Source organism: Protopterus annectens, chromosome 7.part0 (genome assembly GCF_019279795.1).
Source record: "Protopterus annectens isolate FY-2018-M chromosome 7.part0, PAN1.0, whole genome shotgun sequence".
NCBI lineage: Eukaryota > Metazoa > Chordata > Ceratodontiformes > Protopteridae > Protopterus > Protopterus annectens.
Window position 1 is genome coordinate 1,083,612,204 of NC_056739.1, and position 18,217 is coordinate 1,083,630,420.

Sequence of the window (18,217 nt, forward strand, 5' to 3'; positions counted from 1 at the left end):
ATCCATGGGACCTGACAACATCCCAGGCTGAATTCTACACGAACTACAGAACAAACTGGCACCCCACCTAAGTACCATGTTCAATCATAGCCTCACCTCAGGCTTTGTCCCCACTGAATGATGCACAGCAACAGTTATCCCACTCCACAAAGGGGGAGCCACCATGGACCCCAGGAACTACTGCCCCATTAGCCTGACAAGCCTGGTCTGCAAGGCTATGGAACGTATCATCATGGAACTTATAAACAATGACATTGGTAATCTCCAAACTCTGGACCCTACCCAGTTCAGCTTTGTAAAAGGCAGATCATGTCTCCTATACCTGATAGATTTCTTTGAAGCGGTCACCAAAGCCATAGATGAGGGTAAGGTCATTCACACAGCCTATCTAGATCTCGCCAAGGCTTTCAACACCACCACCCACTCTGGAATTATAGATAAACTCATGAAACTAGGTATAAATCCCTATGTCACAAGATGGATTGCCAACTGGCTCACTGACGGTACCCACACTGTGAAAGTAGCAGACTCTAAATCCAGCTTTAGACCAGTGACAAGTGGAGTACCACAGGGTTCAGTCCTGGGTCCTCTCCTGTTAGCCTGTACTTCAGAGAAGTAGATGCCAAACACAGAACGTCTTTGGCTAACAAAGTTTGCAGATGACTGCAAACTAGGAGCCATAATCAAAACTCCTAACGATGTAGACATCCTACAAAAGGGCCTCACTGAGACAGATGCCTGGTGTCAAAGCCATGGCCTCAAGCTCAGTGCCAAAAAGTGCATTGTCATCCCTTTTGGTAAAAACTCTGTACCCATGAATTACCACATAGGTAGTAGTCTACTTAACACCGAAAGTGTGATAAGAGACATTGGGACACAGGTGGACAGCAGTCTCTCCTTTGATAATCACATCGCCACAGTAGTCAGGAAATCCTTCTACATGGCACACCTCATCACAAAAGGTTTCTCATCCAGAAAAAAAGAGGTCATTGTTCCCCAATACTCGTCACTCATTAGACCCATTTTAGAGTACAATGCCCCTTTTGGTATGTACCTCACAAGACATCTACAGCAACTGGAAAGGCCACAGAAATACCTCACAAAGAGGATTACTGGCCTCAAACAGATGCCCTACGCAGACCATCTCAAAAAACTTCAGCTTTACTCCATTGCATATCGCCTACTCAGAGGCAATCTCTGCCTAACATACAAAGCTATGTCAAACCCAGACCTGTTGGACATGCTCCACTTAAAGAAATCCCAATCCCTCCGACCGACTCACTTTAGGGACCTAAACCTTGTCACCACAATAAACAGAACATGCTGGAGGGATGTATTCCTGTCCCAGAGACTTCCCATACTCTGTAATAAAACTACCTATCTATATCAAACAAAGCTCCTCATTAGCACTCTTTAAGAAAAATCTTGATGATTGGATGGGAGATAGAAAATTTACCCCGGGGATCACTTTTGTGGCTCTGCTCAACAGGGGCACAGAAAAATAATTTTCTTGGGTGACAAAAGTCAGGGTACCATTTGGCTAGGCTTATATAGGCCCTAGGGCCAATAGCCTAGTGCCTACCTATGAACCTATGAGGTCAGCAGATATGTATGCAATCCCACAATTGCAGATCTACACATGTAATCAATTTCGAGGAGGCCCATACCTCATTCAGAATGGGGAATATATAATCTTGGTATGTACTGATTTTTATAAATCATTTGATGAGCATGAAGCATCCTTCTTGTTTTCCAGTCCAACCTATTCAACACCTTTTGGGGCCAGTCAATCACTCCAAAAATGTAAGTTAGGACAGGAAGAGCAAATTGGTTTATAGCTTGGGCTTTGTTCCTAGATGTCAACTCTGTTTTCAATATTAATTTAAGTCTTCTAAAATATTCCTTACTAAGTTTTGTTGCATTTGTTCATGTTTTATTTTTGATCCTTCATCAAATTCCAAATACTTATACACTCCCTCTTGCTCAAGTTATTCTATATCTCATTCCTGTCCCAAACTGATGTTTTATTGGTACTGCAGCTTTCCTGCTTTAAAGATTGATTTTGCACATTTATCAAGACCAAATGACATTCTTATATCATCTGAAAAGTTTTGACCACTTGCAGTTGTTCTTTCAGTTCTAAGGGCAAGACAAAATAGCAGTGGTGACAGAGAGTCACCCTAGAATATCCCCCTTTGAATTTTTTTCCCTGGAATAATAATGTGTCCTTTATCAGGGCTTAACTGCAAAGTGGTTTGCCACTGTTTCATGGTCACTGAAATGTAATCAATCAGTGCAGGGTGTATGTTGTACATTTTTAAGCACTCTTTTATCCATGAATGTGGGATACTGTTAAATGTTTTTTTGAAGTCTATCCATGCCATACTTACATTCTTCCCCTTTTTACATTTCTCCATTATTACTTTATTTAACATCAACTTATCCTTTGTTCCACATGACTTTCTTTTATTACCCTTTTTATTGCCATGATTGAGTTTTCTTCTAAATGACTATAAATCTGTTGGCATCACTTCCAGTGTATAGTAGTTGTCAGAAGGCAAGTTATTGGTCTATAGTTTACGATAGCTTGCAGGTTCACTCTTAAGAAGGCATATTGTTTTTCCTATTGTTAACCAGGCTGATGTCTGTTTGGGTGTTCATATAAATAGTTCTTACTCGTAACTAAATCTTCATATAAAGATGTTAATACTTTTAGCCAGAAGGGAGGTATTGTATCTTGGCCTGGGGTTTTCCATCTAGGAGCTTTTCTTAACTTTCTTTCAATCTCTCTGCCTATTACTTCATCCCATTTCATATCCTGTACATTTGAACTTCTTATTCTTTCTTTTACTTTTATCCATTTAGCATCATTATGTTCCACAAGATCTTCATAGATTTTTCTCCAAAATGTATCTATTTCTTCTTTTTTTTGTGGTGTTTCAATTCCTTTTGCCTTGTTTCCTAGTTCACTATAAAACTTTTTTGGGTCATCAATGAATTGCTTATTTTTGTACTTTTTTATATTTATCTGCATATTTTTTTTATCCGTTCCCTCTTCTATACTCTTCTAATGGTGACACTTCTTGTCTTAATTACTTTATATTTTTCTCTATTCAATATTTCCATGATAGCATTCGATTTCTACACTTCCTTTCCCTTACTACCTGTGTTTTTGTGGTAAGACTTTAGCTGTTATTCATTTAGCTGCACAGGAGTATAGTCTACTTACTTCTGTTATAGCAGGTGAATATCTAGGAACAGTCCTAATTACTGTGTCCATTTGTTTTATTCAATTTCTAACTTTTTGAGTTTTATTGACTTTCTGTAATCTATTTCTTTCAGACTTAATATGTCTGTCCATTTTTATTAAATCTAGCAACTCTTCTCTTATATAATTTTCTTCCAAACTAAGAGCACATTCTTTGTACTCCATTTCCTGTGGGCATTCTATAGAAGTCTCCAGGGCATCTTCTTGTGCCACATTTTCTTCAGTTTCATCCCGTGTCATCCATTGCTCTTTCATAATGAAACTCACTGGCTTGTCACTCCACAACATTGACTCTATCAGAGATGCCAAAATTTCCTGTTCCTTCACTTGTTGTGCAACTCCAGCTGAATGTTTATACTGGTTTCATGTGGAAGGCTCTAAAGTATCTTCATATGGCAACTGATCAGATGTTTCCCACTCCACTGGTTTCTCCTTAATTTGGGGATCCATTGCTGTATCCTTCTGTGATGTTATCTGAGTTATATTTTCTACACTAAATTCTTAACTTCACAGGTAATCCAGAACCTCAGTTTCTGTTTCTTTAACTTCTCCATTACTAATCTTCTTTTCTACTTTTCTGGAAATAATCCTTTGGACCCATGTATCTTTTGTGATGTCTAGCCATGCTCTCTGGTGCAAGGACAAATGACCGCCAATTGCATCTAAAGGGGGACACTTGGGCTTCCTTTTAGGAGGGCTGGTAGCATTTGTCAGAGAAATAATTTCTAGACTCTTGGTTCTGTGGGCCTTCTCTGTCATGTGGGTGGTATCTTCCATTTGAGATCCCCACTTTGCCTCTGGGGGAACTATCTCCATGTAGCTCTTGGAAAGGAATGTGATGCTCAGTAACCAAGGAGCCTCAGTCCAAACCACTAACACCAATGAGGGGCATTCACATTGGGAGAACAACAAGTACACACACACAGTAAAGTATGATTTCCCTTAATAGCACACAGATATCACAGTCAGTCTGGGGCTGGTTGCTCCCTTTCACTCCAGATCCCCAGTAAGACTCCCCACTGGCACAGCTATAGAGTTCAGCTCTTAGCCGAGTGGTCAAGCCAGAGCCTCCACCACATTCTTTGTCCAACCAGTGCTTCGTGTCCCTGCCCAAGTGGCTGACATACACACACTTTGAGATTTCAGGTATATACAAACATACAGAAACTCCTGGGGAAGGCTGGCACAGGTTCTCCAGATATGCCCCCTTCTGCCCAGACTATACGGTAGTACCGACTGCCACCAACCAGTACTATCAGCTACTATAAAGGCCCTTACCAAAGGGTATCCAATTCTACTTTGCAATGGTATTATTATCCAACTGGTAAGTGTGACTGAGACTTGAGAAGGCTATTTAGGAGTGGCTTATACAGTATCAAAAAATTCATGCAAGTACTCTCAGAGCTTAAATTATCTCTACACAAAACAGCCACAGTTAAAATGTTGAAATATATTTAATAATAAATAATAAAAACACAAGGCAATACTCATTAATTCAACACAGTGACATTAGAGAGTTCAGAAATCACAGGAAATACTTTAAAACAACATTGTAGGACAGTCTGACATAAATATAGAAAACAGCTAGACTAATCTGGCTATATTCCTATCTATCTCTAAGAGAAATACTAAGATCTAAGATAATACTTAATGAGCAAAGCAAGTGCTGGTGAGCTGATGTTTTCGGGTTCAGACACAAATACAAAAATGCTAAATCTTTATCTCTGAGAAAGTCTTAAATTGATAATACACATTACAGCTGAGTCATTTCAGATTACATCATTCTTGACACTTTTGCTTAAGTTTCCTAGGCTCACAGAACTTAACATTTAACATATCTTTGTAACATGCACCTGCCAGGAAGCCACAGCAATAAAAGACACTTTACATGTGAAACCTAGTAATTATCTCTGTCTTAGGAAAATAGAAAGAATTTCCTGCCCCAGACATCCTGACTCCTTGCTTGAGATAAACTGGCTTTATAACACATCGTAAAATTCTTTATTTATCAGCTTATAGCTTATTTCTTATAGTTTGCCAGGTAACTCTGCATGTCCCAGTTTTCTACCATGAAAACATACATTACATAGGCATAGAGTTTGCACACATTTCTGCTTTCTTCTAGCAGGGTGCACTGTGGTTACAACCCTGAAGCTCTGCACATAACACAGTTTCCTTACATTTGTCAAACAAGCCTGTGGATCATATTAATATTTACAATGGCATAGAATTCTTTACAAAATTCTATCTGACTCAGCTGGCAGCCCCTCAAATTTTCACAAGGATCCTGGGACTTTTTGAACCACATTTTTGTGGTCCTCATTGGTTCCTGGAGAAGGTCCTTTGAGGGGTCAAAAAGCATACTCTGACTGCAGAGAGGGTCTTTCCATCTTGCTTACACCTGGAGAGTGTGCCCTTTACCTTAGGGCCAAAGTGCTGCTGTCAAGGTTGCATTGATGAGCGAGGACTTGAAGGTCTTTGTAAAATCACGCAAGCACATCAGGGCATGTCTTCTGATAGAAATGTCTGAACCCACCTCCCTTGAGGTACCTTCAGCTGCATGTGAGATAAGCCTTATTGACAAATTAGAAATCGATTGCAGGGTTGCCAATTGTGAGGCCATAGAAGCCTGAGTCTTGGCAGTAGTGGTCCTAGAAAGGAATTCTGACAGTTGCTTTATCAAGTCCCTTTATAGTCTTGTAAACTGTGTCAGGTAGTTAAGTGATCTAAGGGTGAAAGTTAGTGAAGCACACACACACACTTCCAAATCTGTCCAGAGCCCTAGACTCATTGTTACAGGGATGGTCAGAGGAACTTTGCTTAACAAGTTCCTTCTTGGTGGATGCACCATGAAAATTGGATCTATGGGCACTCCCTTGCTCCAAAACTCCCATCCTACAGGTATTGCCAGAATCTGATCAGGTCTCTTGAGGATTGGCTTAAGTGTATCAGGCTCCTTCCATGCCCACCTAGAGATCAAGTCATTGAGCTCATCAGCAAATAGAGATTCCTCTGGACAAGGGTTATTGGTAGACCAACCAAACCTCTATTTAAGGATTTCAAAGATGTCTCCAAAAGAGACGTCTTTGGATGGTGATCTTGGGGACCCTTCCCCTTCATCAAAATAATCTTCTGTGATTGACTCTTAAGGGGAGTCTAAGTGCCTTCTCTTGTACTGCCTCTTCCCAGGGACTTCTTCAGTGGGATGTTCCAGAGAAGTGCCAGAAGAGATTGTAATACCCTGCTGGGTAACCTGAAGACTTTGGACTGGCTGTCCCTGTGGCATAGAATGATCCAGATCAAGGCACAGAGACACATGGGATCCAGAGGGAAGATTTGAGGGTGTAGGAACCATCTGTCTTGTGGAACAGAGAACACTCTCTCCACCACCTTAAAATCAGAGTGCTTCAGGGAGAAGGAAGTGAATGGAGGCAAGAAGCCATGCTTCTGCTCCATCAGACCCTTGCCCAGAAGGCAGTCCACCAGAGGTGGAGGCGGGAGCTGAGCTGTCCAGTGCCAAAGCTCCAAGGGGAACAGATGGCTCAGAAAATTTCAGAGTCAACTCTAACATCTTGGATCTGACAGGGAAGCTTCAGCTCCGAGAGTTGTCTGCTCCAAAACTATCAGAGCAGGTGCACTCAGAGACAATCTTGGAGCCGAAGATATTGACTTCTTCGAATCCGATCTGCATGGTCCTGGGACACTATGATCCAAGGGCTCTGAAACGATAGGTTGAATTAGAGTAGGAACCAGTATTGGTAGAATAGTACAAACTAGGGCTTCCTGTTTCAAAGGGGTAGGAGCCGGGAGAATACTCATCTGAAACTATGCTGAGAGGAATTTCCTCATTATCCTGTTCACATCAGCCTCAGTCAGAATCCTGGAAGAATGGGAAGAAGCTAGTGATGGTGACCTAGAGTGCCAGGAGGATTTAAAAAGTGGTAACGGTACTCTGGAAGGTATCTGGTCAATAGATGGTGAATATCTGGTTCTGCGTAAAGGCTTCAGATCTAAAGAGCTAGGATCCAAGGAGGCCTTTGTCAACTCCAATGCAGGTTGAGCAGGAGCAGTCTTTGGATTCAATTTATGTTTTTTCCTGGGTGGTTCCATGATAGGATCTGATGAGGGAGTTGAGGATCCTGAAGGGCTTGAAGACTTAAATGAATGGCCCTTTGATATGTATTTAAGGGGTTGAGCTCCACTAATAGCCTCTGTAAAGAATGTGAGTAGAAATCCTTTTAAGATTAATTTATTTTTTCTGTTCGCTATAGCTCACAGATTGAAGGCCTTGCAAATTGAACAGTCAACCTGAAAATGATCTGGTCTCAAACAATATACACACAAGTCATGTACATCAGATAGAGGCAACTTGGGCCTACATTTTTGCAATTCTTAAACTCAGAAGGACCTTTTCAGACATATTAACATAAAAAAGAGAGAAAATTTTTTTTTTCTTTTTTTGGAAATAAGGGATTACCAGCAATGGTAAGAAGAGTTGCACTAAATAAGTGTAAGAGGGAAAAGGGAAATGAAGGAAATAGAGCTCAAGGTGACCACGTCCAAACATGAAAGCGGCAAATGAGATCTGAGGTGTGTTAAGAGTTGGTGCATTATGGGTAAGGGAGGAGCTTGAAAGTTTTTTGGTGGCCACAAGCTAAAATAACAGCTGAGTCAGATCCAAGGGAAGGATCCAAACCCAACTGTTGAAGAATGAATGAAAACTGACAACATCAAATTGACCTTTTTATGTTTCACATGCAGCTTAATCCTTTGTAAAGGTGTACTGTAGTAAATTGTTTTACATTATGCTGCTGGAACAATGACTCTTAGGAAAGTGACCCAGTAGTTCAGATGCATGCTCTCTAATCAGTGTCTGCTTCTTATTCATTTGTGAAAGTTTCCACAGAAATCATTTATTTTGTATCGTAGTAAGTTTCTTATTAAGACCTAAGTCAGGTAAGCTTGAATAAGGATTACCTGACAAGTATTTTTTTTTTTTATCTTAAAAATCCATTCTTTTTTTCTTATAAATAAAAATGTTATCATTTGCGTGATAGCATGCCTTTAGGAAAATGTGTATACAGAGATCAGGGAGTATAGAATGAGGAAAAATAGGTTCTCCCTACCACAGCACAATGTGAAAAGAAAAACATTCCTCTTCAGTATTAAGTGCTCTGAAAGATGATCAATGCAAACAACATATTATATGAAAGCAAATGTGGTTTGTACATTACAGCACATTCAGGAAAATGTATACATCTAGCCATCATTCCTTGCCGCTATAGTAAAACATTAAAAGAAAGTGGAGGGCTTGAAAATGACAGTGTTTGGCTGTAGTAGGTTTATTTGAGTTGAAGAAGAAGAAACGTGCTATCACTAGTAATTGTTGCAAATTGTTTTTGTAAACTGAAATGTGGCACGCCATCAACTATAAAAAAACAATGATTGTACTACAGATGGTTTTCATTTTAGCTTTCATGCACTGAGACATGTCTCCTTCCATTGCCTTTGTTGTGGACCACGTTATTTCAAAGGCACTGTTAGAAGCACCTTCTTTCCATCCTTTTCATTCGTGAGACAGGATGTTAGCAAGTTTCAAAGTCAAATGTTTGTACCATGCCAACTTAATTTTGTCTGTAGCTGTTTTTTCATGGTGGCAGGCAGGAGCCCAAGCATTCATAAAACCTTGTCCTAACATCCAAGTGCTGAGAATTCTAGTGAACCTTTGCTGAAAACACAGCACAATTAAAGTTGAACATGTATTTAGGGTACAGTGGCACAGTGGATAGCGCTGTTGCCTCACAGCAAGAGGTTCTGTGGTTTGATTCTCAGTTGGGGTGGAAGTTGCATGTCCTCCTTGTGCTTGCAGGGTTTCATCTGGGTGCTGCAGTTTCCTCCCACATTACAAAGACATACAGTAGGTGGACTGGACACTCTAAATTGGCCATAGGTGTGAGTGTGCATGTGAGTATGTGGTATGGAAGAACTACCATGACAGGGCTAGCCACCTACCGGTGTATACATTGACTCTAGATGATTCACTGTTGAAGTGACCCTCTGACCCCAAGTGCAAAAATGGGGACAAGGAGTTTTGAATTGATGGATGGGTTTGGTGCATCACAAGAAGAAACTAGATCACTGCATGACTGGGCCAGCATAATACTTTCCCTGAATTCTGTCTAGTTTTCAATTTCACAGTAGTAAGCCATCACTAAAGATAGTACAATTGTTTAAGTCACACATGCTCATAACAGCAGATGTTTGAATTCCTCACTGTTGCACTAGCCTTTATGTTATATGTGTTGTATCCTGCCCAGGATACAACAACTGGCCAGCTTCACAAACCTCTGGCTCACTTCCACACCTTCACTGAGATGGCTGATTGGACAGCCCTGTAGAGGGAAATCAGCAGTTAGAGTGAAGATTTCTGCAGGACTTTTTTGCCCATAAGAGAAAAGGAATATGCTCATCCCAAAACTCAAACCAAAATATAATAGTAGCAAAACACATTAAATTCCCCTTAGTAACTATATACACCACAGTGGGGGGATGGAGAGTTTGAGCAGCTACAGTATCTGCAGTGAGTAATTCAACCATCTACTGTTATGGGTAAGTGTAACTGTACTATGTTCATCATTCCCACTGTACTGCAGCAGTGAGGAATTCAACCATCTACTGTTATGGGTAAGTGTAACTGTACTATGTTCATCATTCCCGCTGTACTGCAGTAGTGAGGAATTCAACCATTTACTGTTATGGGTAAGTGTAACTGTACTATGTTCATCATTCCCACTGTACTGCAGCAGTGATGAATTCAACCATCTACTGTTATGGGTAAGTGTAACTGTACTATGTTCATCATTCCCGCTGTACTGCAGCAGTGAGGAATTCAACCATCTACTGTTATGGGTAAGTGTAACTGTACTATGTTCATCATTCCCTCTGTACTGCAGCAGTGAGGAATTCAACCATTTACTGTTATGGGTAAGTGTAACTGTACTATGTTCATCATTCCCGCTGTACTGCAGCAGTGAGGAATTCAACCATCTACTGTTATGGGTAAGTGTAACTTTAATATGTTCATCATTCCCGCTGTACTGCAGCAGTGATGAATTCAACCATTTACTGTTATGGGTAAGTGTAACTGTACTATGTTCATCATTCCCACTGTACTGCAGCAGTGAGTAATTCAAACTATACTGTTATGGGTAAGTGTAACTGTACTATGTTTATCATTCCCGCTGTACTGCAGCAGTGAGGAATTCAACCATCTACTGTTATGGGTAAGTGTAACTGTACTATGTTCATCATTCCCGCTGTACTGCAGCAGTGAGGAATTCAACCATTTACTGTTATGGGTAAGTGTAACTGTACTATGTTCATCATTCCCGCTGTACTGCAGCAGTGAGGAATTCAACCATTTACTGTTATGGGCAAGTGTAACTGTACTATGTTCATCATTCCCGCTGTACTGCAGCAGTGATGAATTCAACCATCTACTGTTATGGGTAAGTGTAACTGTACTATGTTCATCATTCCCGCTGTACTGCAGCAGTGAGGAATTCAACCATTTACTGTTATGGGTAAGTGTAACTGTACTATGTTCATCATTCCCACTGTACTGCAGCAGTGATGAATTCAACCATCTACTGTTATGGGTAAGTGTAACTTTAATATGTTCATCATTCCCACTGTACTGCAGCAGTGAGTAATTCAAACTATACTGTTATGGGTAAGTGTAACTGTACTATGTTCATCAGTCCCGCTGTACTGCAGCAGTGAGGAATTCAACCATTTACTGTTATGGGTAAGTGTAACTGTACTATGTTCATCATTCCCACTGTACTGCAGCAGTGAGGAATTCAACCATTTACTGTTATGGGTAAGTGTAACTGTACTATGTTCATCAGTCCCGCTGTACTGCAGCAGTGAGGAATTCAACCATTTACTGTTATGGGTAAGTGTAACTGTACTATGTTCATCATTCCCACTGTACTGCAGCAGTGATGAATTCAACCATCTACTGTTATGGGTAAGTGTAACTTTAATATGTTCATCATTCCCACTGTACTGCAGCAGTGATGAATTCAACCATCTACTGTTATGGGTAAGTGTAACTGTACTATGTTCATCATTCCCGCTGTACTGCAGCAGTGAGGAATTCAACCATCTACTGTTATGGGTAAGTGTAACTGTACTATGTTCATCATTCCCGCTGTACTGCAGCAGTGATGAATTCAACCATCTACTGTTATGGGTAAGTGTAACTTTAATATGTTCATCATTCCCACTGTACTGCAGCAGTGATGAATTCAACCATCTACTGTTATGGGTAAGTGTAACTTTAATATGTTCATCATTCCCACTGTACTGCAGCAGTGAGTAATTCAAACTATACTGTTATGGGTAAGTGTAACTGTACTATGTTTATCATTCCCGCTGTACTGCAGCAGTGATGAATTCAGCCATCTACTGTTATGGGTAAGTGTAATTGAAAAATGTTCATCATTCCTAGCCTTTAGGCTATATTAGTTGATTAACAAAGCTTATCCAACTCGGGAGGAGGAAGGATAAGGATGCAGGATTCCCTGGAGAATGATTCTAGCAACGCCTGTCCTGGAGAAGGAATTCAGCTTGTAATGCTTTGTAAAAGCATAAAGAGAGGACTATGTAGCTGCCGCCAGAATGCTTCTGGCATCCATCCCTACCAATATGCCATAAAAGAAGCCAAGGCTATAATAGAATGTGCCTTGATACTGCCAGGAATAGATTTACCATGGTGGTATAACAAAAGGCAATAGCAAAGGAGAACCACCTGAAAATAGTCTGTTTTGGCATGTTAAGATCCCAAGCAATGGTGCAGTCTTGGAGTTGGTATATTTAAGTAGGGGGGTTAAGTTAAGTTTCATGTTGCAGTTTTTTTTTTTTTTTTTTTAGGGAACAGTGATTTTCTTCCCTGGGAAAAAAAATTGCTGTTCTTTGTGTTTGCTGTTTTAGTGTTTCGGATATTACGGTTCGATAATACATCGTTCAAACTTTTTGAAGTTCGACGATGTAATATAGACCCATTTTTGGGAATATAATGAGTTGGCAGATTTAAAAATTCCCTACAGTGTGATCTGTCACAGATACTGGGTGAGCAAATGGCTGTAATTAAGTATATGATTTTTTTGAGCTGATATGTAGGATCTGAATTGCCTTATTAAGTTTAATTCTATTAACTGCACAAAAAGCAATTACTAGAAAATAGAAATCAAAGTCTAAACCAACTGAAAGTTACTGAATATTATAAGAGAGAGAAAATAACTGGAAAAATGATCTTAAAAAAGCTGAAGGAGCAAATTACATAGAAATAAACATGAATTGGGACAATACAGGTATAATAGTGTTCAGGAGGAGGAAGAGAAGGGAGGTTTATGGGAAGACAGGAATTCAGAAATTTATGTAATATTGGATTAATAATAATTACAAAAAAGAAAAAAGAAAAGGTATGTGATGTATAATGTATGTAAATGGAAAAATGTTAATATGGTTTGTTTTCTTTTCTGTTAATGTATGTTTGTCTACGTCTCAACTGATAATTTAATAAAGCTGTTTAAAACATTTAATCATTCTGGCAGTTATTTGAAGTTCTTTGAGATATGGATATATCAAACTCCCCTTGTCTTGGTCTTGTGTGAGTAGATCCAGTCTGTGAGGAAGCTTGTGGTAATTCCCTTGGCCAGTTACATAGGAAGGGAGAACCAATTTGACTAGGCCAAAAAGGTGTCAACACAATTATTTTTGGAGACTCCTGAATCTTCAGAATTGCCCTGGATATCAGTAGACAGGATGGAAAGGCATGAAAGAACATCCCTGGTCACAGAAATGACAATCCCTCTGTTTTCCAAACATGCTTGCATGGAGCTCTGGAGTCACAATGTCTTCAGATGTCTGTTTAAAAAGGAGACAAACAGGTCTGTTTGAGGTGTTCCCCACAGCTAAGTCAAGTCCTAGAAGTTCACCTTGTTTTATTTAATTTGATGAGAATCTGTCCTGGTCCTACTCAGCTTGTCTGCTACTACATTGTGCTCTGACAGAATGTAGGAAGCTTGGAAGGTTATGGAATGCTGAAACACTAATTCCCAAGCTACCATAGCCAGCCTGCACAGAGGCTAAGATCTGGTGTCCCTGTTTGTTTATGTACTATGTAATAGTGGTGTTGTCTGTAATTACCTGTAGAGATATTGGGCACCACAGGTGAGGAACAGATTTCAAGGCAGGGATCACAGGTAACATCTCTTTGACATTTATGTGCTTTGGTCTGGATGAAGAATTCCGCAGGTATTGCACCTTTACTCTCATAGAAACTGCTTCCCAAAGAAAATCAGAGGGATTTGTGTTTACAGATGAGATTGGGATGTGAGGAGAAAAGGGAAGACTTGGATTTGTTTCTATCTGTTGTCTCCACCAGCACAGTTCCTTTTTTACAAAGCCCAAAATTGGAATCTGAAATTTAAGTGGATGCAAAAGAGAGGACTACATAGCTGCCACTAGAATGCTTCTGGCATCCATCCCTATCCAATATGCCATAAAAGAAGCTAAGGCTATAGTAGAATGTGCCTTGATACTGCCAGGAATAGATTTACCATGGTGGTATAACAAAAGGCAATAGCAAAGGAGAACCACCTGAAAATAGTCTGTTTTGGCATGTTAAGATCCCAAGCAATGGTGTAATCTTGGGTCCATGATTTTTTTTAAAAACGTTTGATTTTTTGTCGTATGTAACCTTATGAGAGGAATCATAAGAATCACAGAAGCCATGAACCCTGGGATCCTGAGAAATTCTTTTGCAGAATTCAAAGACAGACTGGAGCAGTTCAGGAAAATATCCAGATAAATATCCATCTTCTCCTGAGTCAAAAAGGTTTTTGCTGGGAAGTGCCTAGAAGGCACCACAGAAAAACAATCATGTGACAGAGAGTCAAGGAGGATTTTTGAAGATTTATTTTGCACCCTAGATTGGTCAAATGAGTTGAAACCCATGCTAGGGCACTTGATGTCTGAGGAAAAAAATCTCAGCACAGATAAGTAAGTCATTTAAATGGGTCTATATTAAAATTGCAAAACCTCACTTACGCGAATACCGAAGTGTCGACACATAAATAGCAATTGTGAAAACACCAAATGTCCTGAAGCGCGAAATTCGAAATGTCGAATCGTCATAGTTGGCCAACCCCACCTCCTGCTACGTACTACCTACCCAAACAGAATAAATAATCCACACTTCCCCATATCTACACTTCACCCATATATCCCATATTCTAATCAAACATTCACTACACACAAATGTATCTAACTATAAACAAACAACACCCACTACAGGAAAAGTATAAATTATGTATACATTCAGCTACACAACTATATTACTATACATACATTTACATAACCCTACTTCTAACCCTAAAATAAAGGTTGCATGTATTACTATGTATGCACTTACCTTAACGCGCACCCTAACCCTAAGGAATGTAACTATTGCGCACTTATGTTAGGGAGCTATACCAGATAAGGGCCAACTATGACGATTCGACATTTAGAATTTCGTGCTTTAGGACGTTCGGTGTTTTCATGGTTCTCTCTATATGTGTCGACATTTCCGTATTCGCGTAAGTGCGGTTTCGTGATTTTAATATAGACCCATTTAAATAAGGAAAAATATGAATGCCATGCAGTCTACCGTATTTCTTCGTAAATAAGACCTAACCAGAGAATAAGGCCTAGCATGGTTTTCCATGGTGGTCATGATATAAGCCCTACCCCAAAAATAAGCCCCAGTTAAGATCATCAACAACGCATGAGGGATGTGTTGAATTATAAAATAATATTATTGACACCAGTTGACTGAGGTCATCATACTCTGCTCACCATTTTCAGACCATTTGGACACCCAACTTCTTCCCTTTGCAGAAAGTCGTAAGATTCTTTCCCTGGGAGTCCTCCATGATTCTTACTGTAACCCTAATCATCACTCACACTTGACAGCTGAGATCCTTGGCCTATAAACACTGCCAGGTGTACTTTGATTGGTGAAAGTACAGACAACGTGCATAAAGCGAGTGCACTTGATAACGAACATCTGTGATTGTGTCTTCTTAACCGTCGCCATTTTGTGTTGCCATTCCGGTCTCGTAAGTCTTCAATTAACCCCGCCAGACAAGATGAGTGCAAAAAGAAACAGCTATTCCATTGAGTACAAGAAAGGAATCATGGAGGACTCCCAGGGAAAGAATCTGATGGCTTTCTGCAAAGAGAAGTTAGATCTCTGAATGGTCCAAAAATGGCATGCAGCGTACGATAACCTCAGTCATCAGGCCGAGTGCAAGTGTGGATCAGGTTGGCAACCATTATTTCCTGAGCTGAAAGACATCATCTGTGAATGGATTGCTAACAGGAGAGCAAAAACTTTTGTTGTGTGCAGGGCTGATATTCAAGCATTTGCCCTTGCAATGGCACCACAGTTAGAAATATCCCCAGAAGAATTCAAAGCATCACAACATTGGCTGGATGGCTTCCTTCAATGATATGAACTGTCTGTAAGAAGATCAACAACACTGTTCAAGCTGGAAGACACTGAAGCTATTAAATGTGCACTTCTGTTCAAGTCCTTTGTTGATGACATTGACTTTTCTAAATACCAACTCTCCAACATGATTGCTATGGATGAAACTGGAGTGCTTATGGGCCAAGGATCTCAAACAACAATTGATCAGAGGGGTGCCTCGTCAATTTACATACCTTCCACTGGTTACGAAAGTGCACGTGTTACCTGTATTTTGGCAATTCGTCTAGATGAAAAGAAAACTCCACCTCTAATCATTAGTATGGGCAAGAAAGATAAGATTGAACGTGTTTCAGGCATTTACATTCTTGAAACCGAAAAATCCTGGTGCACACAAGCAATTATAAGGAAGTGGGTTGATGTAATACTGCCACTTGTTTTGCGAGGTGGTGAAAGAGGTCTGCTAGTCTGGGATTCAGCCAGCACTCACTGTGCTAAAGACATGAAGGAATTCCTTGCACAGAGAGGAATAGATCAAATAATGATACCCGCAGGAATGACTGCCTGTCGCCAGACTCTTGATATTGCACTAAACAAGCCATTCAAGGATCATTTACGGATGGAACTCAATGACTACATTGAAAATAGACTGGAGAAAAATCAGCATGGAAACTTTGTGAAGCCTAGCCTGCAAGAGGTTGTGACCTGGGTGAAAAATTCATGGGATAAAAATCACTAACAGCTGTGTTGCCAATGCACTACAAACAGGCTACTTGGACAAGCAGTGCTCATTTAAGGAGACCTCTGTTGCTAGGCATGACAGATTGGGGCCAATGGTTCTACAGGAAATGGAGTCACAAGAAATTCAGGCTGGAATTCAGGGGTTGGAGACTTATGACAATGTTCCAGAAGAAGATGACATGACTGTATTTGAATAGCTTTTCCATTATTGGGGCAACAGAATGGATTGCTTCTGCTTTCAGTTTTTTCCCCTCCTCCAGTACAGATGTATTGAGATTTTTCTGCACTTTCTGTTAAGCATGAAATATTGCATTGTGAAAGCCAAGGTGTACGTATTCTGAAGTTGAAATGTTTGTTGCACTGTTAATGTAAAATTCACACACAACTGTTAACGCATTACTTAGAACTGTTGTCCAATAACAGAAAAGTACCAAATAAAAGTCAATTTGTGTACATGAATAAATGTCGATTTTTGTACATGAATAAATGTCGATTTGTGTACATGAATAAATGTCAATTTTTGTACATGAATAAATGTAGATTGTTGTATGGGGGGTAAATAAGGCATCCCCCGATAATAAGCCCTAATGCATATTTCGTTGGGGAAGAGTATAAGACCCAGTCTTATTTTTGGGGAAATATGGTATGATTGGTGGGACATCACCCAGGGCTGGGACCCGGACTCTGATGGGACACCCTGTCATCCTTAACTCCTGGAAGCTGCCAAACCATGCCATGTCCCCGTGCCCTCAGGGGGAACTCCATCCGATCCTGGCCGGCCCAGTGGAACTCCCCTTGGCTGCCGAGGGGCAGGCCCACTCTCATCAGGACTTCCACGTCCTCCTCCTTTCTGGTCCAGTGCACCATTGTCCCCATCTCCTGCATATCCCCTGCAGGCTGCCAAACCGTGCTCTGTTCCCATGCCATCAGAGCCTCTCAGGGGGACCTCTCTCTGATCCTGGCTGGCCCCGCAGAACTCCCTTTGGTCATCAAGGGGCAGGTACACTCTCATCGGGACTTCCACGTCCCCCTCCTTTCTGGTCCAGAGCACCACGGTCCCTGTCTCCCACATATCCCTTACAGGCTGCCAAACCATGCCCTGTCCCTGTGCCCTTGGAGCCTCTCAGGGGGACCTCACTCCAATCCTGGCCAACCCCACAGAACTCCCCTCGACCACTGAGGGGCAGGCCCACTCTCATTGGGACTTCCATGTCCCCCTCCTTTCCTGTCCAAAGTACCCACGGTCCCAGTCTCCCACATACCCCTGCAGGCTGCCAAACCATGCCCTGTACCCATGCCCTGAAGCCTCTCAGGGGGACCTCCCTCCTATCCTGGTTGGCCCCACGGAACTCCCCTCGGCCGCCAAGGGGCAGGCCCTCTCTCATGGGGACTTCTGAGCCCCCCTCCTTTCCTGTCCAGAGTCATTCTGGGGATTTTGCAGCATTTTGGGGATGCTGTCGAGTACCTGGTGAGGTCAGACACCTTCCCCCTGCCTGGCAGGAACTAACCAGGCCCACAGCTGTCCACCAGATGCTCCCTTTAGGACTTCTGTCCACTGGGGGGCATGATCCGGACCCTCCAACACAGGTGGGAGCACTCTCTGCCCAGCTGCTTTCCACTTCTCTCCCTCTTTCGGACTTCCATCCTGGAGGAGGCCACAGTCTGGA